The sequence below is a fragment of the Schistocerca piceifrons genome, chromosome 9, assembly GCF_021461385.2.
Source record: "Schistocerca piceifrons isolate TAMUIC-IGC-003096 chromosome 9, iqSchPice1.1, whole genome shotgun sequence".
NCBI lineage: Eukaryota > Metazoa > Arthropoda > Insecta > Orthoptera > Acrididae > Schistocerca > Schistocerca piceifrons.
Genome location: NC_060146.1, coordinates 161,234,406 through 161,244,695, shown reverse-complemented (window position 1 = coordinate 161,244,695; position 10,290 = coordinate 161,234,406). Strand labels below are relative to the sequence as shown.

The 10,290-nt window shown below is 38.7% G+C and overlaps 1 protein-coding gene across 5 annotated transcripts in view; it reads right to left on the bottom strand.

Annotated features, from left to right (window-relative positions):
• Nucleotides 1-1,447: 1,447 nt before the first annotated feature.
• The window catches only part of LOC124717235 (YLP motif-containing protein 1), a 404,334-nt gene continuing 395,491 nt past the window's right edge, over nucleotides 1,448-10,290 (bottom strand). For 2 of the 5 annotated variants that reach the window (XR_007005722.1, XR_007005726.1), the window contains 4 exons: nucleotides 2,375-2,547; nucleotides 1,941-2,104; nucleotides 1,676-1,848; nucleotides 1,448-1,601 (listed from right to left, as the gene is read on the bottom strand). The gene's annotated coding sequence lies outside the window, so the exon portion shown is untranslated. Of the gene's footprint in view, nucleotides 1,607-1,675; nucleotides 1,849-1,940; nucleotides 2,105-2,374; nucleotides 2,548-10,290 lie in introns of all 5 variants that reach the window. The other 3 variants (XR_007005724.1, XR_007005723.1, XR_007005725.1) reach the window with 3 other exon arrangements.

The following is a 10,290-nucleotide window of genomic DNA, read 5'->3' as shown; positions in this document are numbered from 1 at the left end:
TGTTAAACTACTTCTTCACTTCACATAACTCCTAGTCTGAAAGTGAATGCAATAACCTCATGACATATTTTGTATACATCCACACAACAATGTCTTAAGGGTTTTTTTGCAATAATATTTGGTTTTCACCTGTGGCTATCATGTAGGTACCTCTTCAAGGAGTTAGGCATTGTAGCTGCACTGCCACAATACATATATGTTCACTAATGAAATTCATCATAAATAATCCATCACAATTTGAGAGAAATAGCATTGTCTTAAATTACAACACCATAGGAAAAAATTGACCATTATTACCTATTACGAAAACTGTCAATGGCTCAGCAAAGAGATCAACATGCAGCAACAAAAATTTTTGGAGATTTGCCCAATAACTAACATGTCTGACATGTAGAAAAGCAAGATTTAAATCTAACTTAAAATCATTTCTCCCGGATAATTTCTTCTATTAAATGACTTTCTATGACTGAAAAAAAACCACATACATTTGTTCTGAAGGTGCTGTTGCATGAGTCAGACAAACAAAATAATATGTTAATTAATGTTAATACTAATCTTGAATACATATCTTGTAAAATGACTCATTTCACACAATTTTGTAAAAGAATCATTCAGATGATATGTGGAACATGTGGCCAATTTAGCAGTCATGTATCACAAAAAGTCACCAGCCAAGGTGGTTATTTTAGTGTTTGTGTTCACAAATGAAAATAGAAACCACTATTGAACTGTTATGCTAGTCAAAGCTTTCTGATAGTATCACTATAATATGTAGCTAACAGACAAAAAATATGTGTGCAAAGTATATATTCCTACACTTTATATGACACAGAAATCCAAATGTTATGTGCCGTAAAGTGTCCTGAGAGTATCACTGCTACATGGTAATATGTTTGAATGCCATAAAGAATCATAAGACCACAATGGTATTTGTGTCTCAACAGTTCTGTACGATGGTAACAGCAACCCACTTTGAAGCTAACACATTTCAAGAATACCTCACAAGCCTTGGTGAAGCCTTAATACTTGATAGCACATTCAACTCTGTCTCTGTGAACCCTTATAAATAGCCAGATTGGAAACACAAAGACACTGAGTGGGGAACACTTTAGTGTTTAGACCACTTCCTATAAAGCAAGCGAAAACAAAAGTAATTTATAACTGCCAATTAAAACAGATGTGATTATCACAGACATTGACTATGATGGTCGTATTACATTACAATAATTTCTAAGTTAAAAGTAACATGGCACAGCTAATGACTGTGTATATTCACAAAATACTATTAGCAGTGATATATCACATAAGTTCATCAACAAAGATTGTTGTTTCAGTGTGTGTGTTCAGACGATAGTATAAGCAGCAATATATATCATAGATGTCAGCTAAATCATGCACACCATCAAAATGTCTCGATAGTCAGTGGGATAAATAATTACAACAGGTGTATCAATGTTTAACATTACTAATTATTTATTTAATTAATTACATCATTGCCTTCATCATCTGATGATAAAACAATATCATCATCCTCATTACTTGACAATATGTTGATGATTTCAACCTCAGTACTGACACAGTCATCTGCAACAACACAAATACTGAACTTACATCAATAATGAAGGTTTATGAAAAACATACATGAAAAGAAAAAAATATGTAGCCTAGTACTCACTCTTTGCTGATGGTGATGCTGCATCTTTGTGTACAAGACACTCATCTATTACTTTGGATATTTCATAAGGTGAAGCTGCACAATGTCTCATAATCTACAACCACTCAGCATGCTGCGGTGTGAAGTTATTATCAGACACAGCTGACCCTCATCATTAGACTCTACAAAAACATCTGAAATCATTAAGTTGGCATCATATTCACCTAGGACAACATATCGACATATCAGATCATGAACCTTAATAATAATATAGTCCAGCACTCACTTGTTGCTGACAGTGACTCCACATTATCATGTACAATGCAATCCATTTGGATCATGCAGCCTGCAAAGCTGCAATATGTCTTAAAGTCCCCAAATGCTCAGCCTGCTCAGGCATGAAGTTATCGACGAAGTATAACAGTCATCATCATTATAATCTGCAACAATCTGTGAAGTCATTAGATTAGTATGACAATCATGTACAACACATGTAAATGGGACGTTAACATATATTGTGAATTTTTACACACTAATACATATAAAGCACTACTCACACTGCTGTGATTGATGGTTAACATCAACTGACAGTATGTCACTAAGCAGCACATCATTGCTGAATACATTAGCTCAGGTTGTACATATAATGATAACATAGATTCTCAATTCACAAACAGGTTAACACTTATGAAAAAGAATAATACCTATTTCAGTACTCACACTGTGTTGACTGCAAAACTGTTTATGTCATCTTTATCAAGTCATTTATGTACAATACAGTGAATCCATCATCCAAATCGGCAAAGACTTCCCTCTTACATCTCCAATGTGGAGTAGGAGCAGTGGTAGTTCTACCATTTGGACTAGCTGGTCGCTTCATTCTTGCAAGATAACTGAAAGCAATGCATCAGGCTATGAAACTTATATACCATCAAGAGTAGTGCAACGTTGATCCAAGAGGTGTAAGCACTCAGCATTTTTAAATTCCACCTCCCTACTTTAAAATAAAGTGAAGCTTTCAGACTATCATAATATCATTAACAGGCAAGGATCTGTAGCTAGATCTGACAAAGAGTCTTTAGCACCACTACACACAGACCCTTCAGTTCTTGGAAGAGGTAGATTAAGACATGAATAACTTTCACAATCATAACCTTGAAGAGAGTGAAAACTTTCAGACCCTCACAATAACAGTAACACAAAAACTCTAGAGCTAAGAGTCACTGATGATAACAGTGACATCCTGTACTAAAATGAAACCATTCAGTACAGTATAATACATGCATCCAGTGAAATTTATTGTTTTCATACATAATGGTATTGTATAAGTTTATGTACAGAACTCTTAAAAGATCATGAACAGAACACCCATTCATTCACATTTCTCACAATACTGCCAATACTGTTATGACTGCCCATAATATGTCAATTACTAAGTGTGTAGTCATCACCAAGTGTGCATTACTGTGATTGTGCCAAGGCACAGTATGTTTTTATGGACTCTATTCAGACATGCATGTAAGTTCTATATTTGGTTGGGTCATATTTGACGAAAATGTGTTTTTGATCCACTGCTGTACACTATTCTTCCCCTGTGAAGGTGGTTGTAATAACCGAAACCACTAGAGAATGAACATAGAATTGTACAACCGCTGGCACAAATATGCATTTTTCAAAATATGTAAGAGTTGTAGAAAGTCAACTGCCGAAAGTGTCATACATATATTTTTCTATATAGTCTCCTGAACGAGAAAGACATTTTTACCAGCAGATTGGTAGTTTCTCGATTCTGTTTTTGCAAAATGAACGTGGCTGTGACAGCAGCCACTTGCGCACAAACACTTTAACAGTGCCACTGTAGCCAGATCTGACCTCCAACTGCTTCATTTAATGGTCCAACTCAGTGGGTGATAAGTTCACTGTAGGAAGGATGTTCTAGAGTGGTCCAGCATAATTCCTCAACTTTTTGTATTCTGGTCACTGTGTTGGGTCAAGTGTTGTCATGAAGCACAATCACATCACGGATTGCAAATGCACACCTCTTCTGACAATATGTATGGGGTTTCTTTTGTCCAATTTCTGGCATCAGTATGCAGCATTCGTAGTACAATGTTTGTGGAGAACATCGATGAGAGCTTCTTTAAAATAAAAAAAAATAATGTTACAACACCCTTCTGAGAGACTTTTTGGCTTTGATGGGTGCAGATTCGTCCTCTTTGCACCATTCGATACTACTTTTCTTCGATTCCACGATGTAATGGTGTACCCAAATTTCATTGCAGACCACAATCTGGTTCAAAAAGTGTTCCCCTTCAGTTTGGTGGCATGTAAGCAGCCGTTTACACACCTAGATACGATGAAATTTGTGGTCTGCCATGAGAAGACGAGGCCGTACCTTGCAGACATTTTCCAGAACCCAGGGTCGTCAGTAAGGATCGCCTGAGCACCACCGTAGCTTATGCCAACCTCAGTAGCAGTTTCAGCAACTGTTACTCGGCGATCGTCTTCCATAAGATGATTGACAATGTGAGTGTTTTCTTCACTCATGCTAGTCCTCAGGGAACGTCGGTGAGCTGCATTATCAACTGTTTCTCGTCCTCATAAAAACTCTTTGTGCCAAGACTTGATTCTTTCTCAGGGTGTTGTCCCCGAACTATGCAGCAAGTCTTCTCAAAATTCCGGATGTTTTTGTGTCCTTTATTGTGAGAAACTTGCTCTGACATTGCGAGTCTAACAAAAGAAACATTACAACGTTTCAGGCGTCGAGAACAATCATTGGAAACGATAGCAACAAGAGCAGGGATCGCGCTGCTCTCCATTTGCAAAAAGGTTCATCAAACAAAAATTCCGGTTTATATTTGCTTCTCCCTCTAGTAATGTAAATTCGAAATAGAGAGGGTACAAGACAGTCGCAGTCCTACTACTCTACAGATCAACCTGTATGTGGAAGAAGAATCTCCAGCCACTGAGATTTTCCAAACAGTTGTTCCATCAGAACACTCATTATAGTGTCAGTCAAGTCCATTTTATATGGTACAATTGGATGATTTTCAGATGCTTTCTTGCCGATTTTACCCAGTATTCCTCCAGCTATAACACCATTATTTTCATGTGGAAGAAATGGTGTTTCTGCCTTGCTGTCTCTCACAGAGATGAACTTGAAGAATTTACCATGTAGATAGTTGTTAAATGCGTCACACACGTTTCAAACCACTATAGTTACTTCGATCTGGCTTCCTACAACGAAGTTGAACACTATTAAGCACTTTAGAGCAGAAGCATAATACATGTTTGTGGGACGGGAAATCATCGATATGCTGTCATATGATGAAGACAATGATCATCAGATGATGAAGGTGATGTTTTAATTAATTATACAAATCATTAATAATGTTAAAGATTCATGCACCTATTTAATTATTTTTCACTATCAACTGACTATATTGGTAAGGTTTTGATTATGTGTATGATCTAGCTGATATTCTGTGATATATATTGCCAGTAATACTATCATATAAAGACATACACTACAACAACACTCTTGATTGATGACGTTATGCAATGTATCACTGCTAATAGTATTATGTCAATGTATACACTTGTTAGACGTGCCAACATTATTTAATACCTAAAAACTAGTTAACATTATATGATCATCATAGTCGATCTGTGTGATAATCACATTCATTTTTATTGAAAATCAAAGGTCACCTTTGTTCATTGGCAAGCTGTTCCAACATGTCTATTTAGAAGGATTGTGGCGATGAAGTTTAATGTACTGTCAACTGTTAAAGCTTTACTGAGTCACATGAAATATGCTTGTCATGTGTGAACTTCAGAGTATAGGAGTGGTACTTGGAGGATATTCACATAGCGTATGTCTTGAACTGAGGTTTCTACTGCTTGCTTGTACTCAAAACATACAGGGTTATTACAAATGATTGAAGCGATTTCACAGCTCTACAATAACTTTATTATTTGAGATATTTTCACAACGCTTTCCACAGACCTACAAAAACTCAAAAAGTTTTTTTAGGCATTCACAAATGTTCGATATGTACCCCTTTAGTGATTCGGCAGACATCAAGTCGATAATCAAGTTCCTCCCACACTCGGCGCAGCATGTCCCCATCAATGAGTTCGAAAGCATTGTTGATGTGAGCTCGCAGTTCTGGCACGTTTCTTGGTAGAGGAGGTTTAAACACTGAATCTTTCACATCACTATGCATTAAACTTGCCCGCACGGAACCGTTTCTTCGCTCACTGCAGGCCGACCCGTTGATTTCCCCTTACAGAGGCATCCAGAAGCTTTAAACTGCGCATACCATCGCCGAATGGAGTTGGCAGTTGGTGGATCTTTGTTGAACTGCGTCCTGAAGTGTCGTTGCACTGTTATGACTGACTGATGTGAGTGCATTTCAAGCACGACATACGCTTTCTCGGCTCCTGTCACCATTTTGTCTCACTGCACTCTCGAGCGCTCTGGCGGCAGAAACCTGAAGTGCGGCTTCAGCCGAACAAAACTTTATGAGTTTTTCTACGTATCTGTAGTGTGTCATGACCATATGTCAATGAATGGAGCTACAGTGAATTTATGAAATCGCTTCAATCATTTGTAATAGCCCTGTACATTAAAACAACAATATTGATTGATGACCTTACATGTGACAAGGCTGTTAGTACTATTGTGTGAACATGTATGCTTTTAGGCATGTCAGCACTTACAACTTAGAAGCTACTTTAATGTTACAGTATCATAATACCCAGTGTGTGATAATCACATATGTGCTGACTAACAGTCACAGATAACTTCTGCTCCTTCGCTATGGATTATAGAAAGTAAATCGTTCTGAACACTTGAGTGCTTCCTGCTCAATTTACAGTTAAATCTGACTATTTTGAGGGTTGTAGGAGTGGAGTTTAACGTACTTTCAAAATTTGATTCGACATAGATGTGCTGCCAATTCTTACATTGATTTACACAGTATATATTACGCAAAGATATCTGCACTGCATGCATCTCTTATCTGAATTGCACACACTGAAGAGATGTATGTACTCTTCATTAATAGATGCTCTACATTGAGAGTCAGGACACATGGCCTTATGCAGTATGGTCGGCAGCTGATGGAGCAGTGATGGCACAGGTGTGTTAAACATCTGTGACTCAACCCTCAGATGGCAGACTGTGGTGGCAGACTTTGAATAATTAAACATTCACATCCTGTCCTTAAACCACACATATTGGTCACTGTTTGATAATTTACATGTATCTTTGGATGATAATCTTGATAAGTAGCTGAGACTGAATGGATGGATTTACATTGAAAATTAATAGCTGAAGGCACTGCATATCTCGTATCTTAGCCATCAAATTCAACTAATCCAAATACATCTGCGGCACTGTTGGACGTCAGAACTGTGTCCACAATTTATATGAATTTCGTAAACATCTAATTCCACGTATCTCCCGCAATCCAACACTGGTTTCTGTCACACAGATTGGCTATCATATTGTGTACGGAATGCAGAAAACACGCTGCTAAGCAAATCTTCACATGCACTACCAGACTGTGAAACTTCTCGCATAGGACTACTGGACGTCAGAATTGCGTCCACAATTTATATCATACCTGCCAACTTGTGAAATGGGCTCTTGCACGACAAAAAAAATCTAACGTTTTTCGACATACCCCAGCTTGACGAAACTAATAAAACGTCTGGGCTACAAAATGCAATAATTCATGCTTTAAACAAGGTACCTAATTGAAATCACATCTACTTACATCATAGGCCAATGATTTGTAGATGACCATAACAATAAAGAAGAAATCCACGTTAAACAACAGCAGGCACGGTGAATATTGGTTTGGAGCTTACATAACAGGACTTCCTCGATAAATTAAGCGGATATGCAATAACTGAAAAAGGCTTTACACAATAAAACTTGTTTAACGTAATACAGGTAAGAAATAATACAATGCACACTGCAAATCACATGCCAGTTCGATTTTAAAGTCATAGTTGTGGGCTTTTTAGCTTCCTACAAAAAGTCTTCAGAAAATGTTTTGTCATAACAGGGACCTGAACTCCTGGGCTCCAAAGTAGGAATAGACTCCAGAGATTCATTGGACATGGGTGATCTGAATTCTGTTCTATTTTTCTTCACAAGGCATTGCAATGAGGTATAGTGAAAATAGAGAGCATTACTCTAGAAATTCGGTTATACTTAAGAAGTCAATTGGTTCCACAAATTATTGATATTTATGCCCAACTGTAATCATTTGCAGCATCTTGATTTGCAGCCATAATGGAAGAAAAGTGTGCATCTTCAATCTTGTCCATCCTCAACTTGAGCCTGCTTTCACACATCATCCTTGAGCGGAAACTTGTTGATGATGTAGTCACAGGCAGCACAGAAGTAGTTTCTCATTGATGAAAAGAAGAGGGATATATTTGTATCCTGTAGATCATTCACTGTGTTCTAACTCTGAATGCCAATAACTAATTCATCATCACTTCTTTGATTTTAAATCAAGTTTTACTCAACTTCAAGCAGTGAGAAGCTCTTGACAATTCTCGGCGCAACAAACTTGGTGCTTTAGCAAGTCCACTAGAAGTTCTAATAAAAAGTGAACCTGTGGGGAAGAAGTCTGAAGGGCAACATTCAATTTGCCAAATACAGGAATAGTGACATTAAGGAAAGTACAAAAGGCCTTGTTCAAGTTTGAGGTCAGGAACATAAACAACTCTTTCCCATGTATTGTAGCACAAGTCTTACTTTTTAGGATGTGTTTGCCACGTTTGGAAGACTATGCTACTCTTCTGGGGGCATGTGTAGCAGTGGAATCAAGAATTCTCTTCTTGTGATACTGTTTGGATCCACTCTAGGTATTCTAGAAGATGCCAAGCTTGTGGAAATGTTTTGGGTGCATAATACCACTTCCTCCTTGAAGAAAGAAAGAAGTGGATCCCACTGGTTCAGTAGCCTATCCAAACATCTGCCTAAAGATAACCACCTAGTACATACATGCTTCAGAATTTTCTTTGCCTCTTTATTGCGCAAGTTCAAATTTTCTGAAGGCATTCTTTTCTTTTGACACTCTTCTGTAAGCAATAAAATGTATTAACAAGGATCTCATCTACTTTAAGTGGTAATCATCCAGCACCTTTTTCAGCTGCTAGATTAATCACATGGAAAATGCAACTTATGATGGTCATACCTTCTTGAACTTCCCTCAGAATTGCTGTAAGCTCATTTTTGTGTTCTGCCATAAGAGGAGCCTTCTAATAACAGAAAGCCCCACAGTTTTCGTTGGTATGTTACGAGAATTCAGCTGGGATAACATCAGGTTATGTATATTTCGCCATGTTGAATCCCCATCTAATGTTGGTGTGGATAGCCGAGTGCTCACTACCTTTTTCCCATGGAATATCAGAGAATGTAACAACAATTTTATACAACTTGGCATTCATATCATTGCTTCCATCCGTTGCCAAAGAAAATGGTTCTGAAGGCACTTAACAACTTCAGATGATGCACTTTTTGCCATTTTATTTAGAATGCATGTCGTTTTCGTGCGACTAGAGCTATACATCTTTGCATCTTCTGATGTGGGAAACATTCTTACATGGAGCACCGACACAATCAGCTGCACTTAAGGGCACATTACGTTCCACAAAAAAGGAAGTAAACAGACACTCAGCCCTAATTCCAGACTTGGACAAATATATTATGCTAGAACTGACATGTGATTACATTTTCACGCAGTTTGGGTGCATAGATCCTGAGAAATCAGTACCCAGAACAACCACCTCTGGCCGTAATACCGGCCTTGATACACCTGGGCATTGAGTCAAACAGAGCTTGGATGGCTTGTACAGGTACAGCTGCCCATGCAGCTTCAACACGATACCATAGTTCATCAAGAGTAGTGACTGGGGTATTGTGACGAGCCAGTTGCTCGGCCACCATTGGCCAGAGTTTTCAGGTGGTGAGAGATCTGGAGAATGTCCTGGCCAGGGTAGCAGTGGAACATTTTCTGTATCCAGAAAGGCCCGTACAGGACCTGCAACATGCAGTCGTGTATTATCCTGCTGAAATGTAGGGTTTCGCAGAGATCGAATGCAGGGTAGAGCCACAGGTCGTAACACATCTGAAATGAAATGTCCACTGTTCAAAGTGCTGTCAATGCGAACAAGAGGTGACCGAGACGTGTAACCAATGGCACCCCACACCTTCACGCCGGGTGATATGGCAGTATGGCAATGACGAATACACTCTTGCAATGTGCGTTCACCGCGATGTCGCATCATGATGCTGTAAACAGAACCTGGATTCATACGAAAAAATGACGTTTTGCCATTCGTGCACCCAGGTTCGTCATTGAGTACACCATCGCAGGTGCTCCTGTCTGTGATGCAGAGACAAGGGTAACCGCAGCCATGGTCTCAGAACTAATAGTCCACACTGCTGCAAACGTCGTCGAACTGTTCGTGCAGATGGTTGTTGTCTTGCAAACGTCCCCATCTGTTGACTCAGGCATCGAGACATTACAGCCATGTGGATAAGATGCCTGGCATCTCGACTGCTAGTGAGCCGTTGGATCCAGCACAGCGTTCCGTATTACCCTCCT